This window comes from Brassica oleracea, chromosome C2, assembly GCF_000695525.1.
Source record: "Brassica oleracea var. oleracea cultivar TO1000 chromosome C2, BOL, whole genome shotgun sequence".
NCBI classification, from domain to species: Eukaryota; Viridiplantae; Streptophyta; class Magnoliopsida; order Brassicales; family Brassicaceae; genus Brassica; species Brassica oleracea.
The window spans coordinates 15727704-15729299 of record NC_027749.1 but is presented as its reverse complement, the minus strand read 5'-3'; positions in this window follow the sequence as shown (position 1 = coordinate 15729299).

Genomic DNA, 1596 nt, shown 5'->3' with positions numbered 1-1596 from the left:
TTGACAGAGTTCTGGAAGGACAGCAACAACTCACTGTGGACTTCAATGGGAAGATATATTCTGCCTACAATAGTCTGAACACAAGAATTGAGACCTTAGGGACCTTTGTGAGGAAGCTTGAAATGCAAGTGGTTCAGACTGGAGACATTGTAAAGAGGCAAGAAGCCTTGGCTAGAGAGGCAGGAGTTGAGAAAGCAAAACACCACGTAAATGCCATCACAGATGAAGATTTCTGGCAAGTGGTGAAGCATGAGAAGCTTGGAGAAGGAGACTTCGAAGTTGAAAGCTCCATGAGTTTCAGCGGATCACAATGGTGTCGGCCGATGTCAAATGGATGCACATCGCTCGGCAGACCATGACGAAGATCGATCGATGGATTACTCTAACCATCGATCAACGTCATCTTCTAAATCGACTGCGGAGTGTAGTGCAGTTCGGATCATGACTCATGAGGAATTCGCAGAAAAACATCCTCACCCACCCTCCCCTTTCTACGTCAAAATCGATCGACGTCATGAGCCACCAGTCGACCAACAGAGAGAGACTGATATCGATCGACCCCTCTCACCTCCCATCGATCGACGGGCACCTCTCACCTACCGAGTGCGATTATCATCTATTGATAGTGACCAAATCAACGCACTCAGACCACCACCTAAACCTTTAGCAAACCCACCAGAACATTCAACCAACCCTTGAGACACTACACCAGAGCCTATGAAAGTTGATGAGACAACTGAAGGAAGAAGGTTAAGGAAAAGAAATGAGAAGATTCCTAAGAACCTTAAGAGGGAAGCTAATGAGAAGGAGATGGATGGTTTCACTAAGAGAGTCCTCAGAATCCCAGTGGAGAAACCTTTTGATGAAGTTTATTATACACACCGGTTGTGGATGTTCTTCAGAGAGACTAACGAGACTGAGGAGGACATTAGGAGAATGTTTCATCATGTCAGGGAAAGGATGAAACTAAGGATGACATTGAAGAAGAAGAGTGGTCCTGGGAAGTTCGCAATACCATGTGTGGGGAAGGGTATTGAATTTCCCCATGCACTTTGTGACACAGGAGCATCAGTCAGCATACTACCTAAGGTTATGGCAGACCAGCTGGGTCTGAAAATAGAGCCTTCATCAGAATCTTTCACCTTCGTGGACCTTTCAGAAAGAATCTCAGAAGGCATCATAAGAGACCTTGAGGTACATATTGGTAATGCCCTTGTCCCAGTAGATTTTCATGTCCTGGAGATCAAGCTTAACAGGAACTCTTCACTTATGCTTGGAAGAGCTTTCCTGGCTACAATAGGAGCTGTATGTGACATGAACACCAACAGATTGTGTCTGACACTGATAAATTCAGACGTCCACTATGACCTAGTTCAAGTTGTGAGACAACATGTCAACCTCGTGGAGATTGGAAATGATCTTGGCTACATTGCAGCATGCCATTGTGGAGCAGAGTACGAAACAGAGTACTCAGAATCGATCGACACTCACACTGCTTCATCGATCGATTCCAATGAGTCACCGACGACCAATGAACACTATCGCACGTCGCTCGACGGGAATCAACCGGTATACCACTTCATATTACTAGATCAA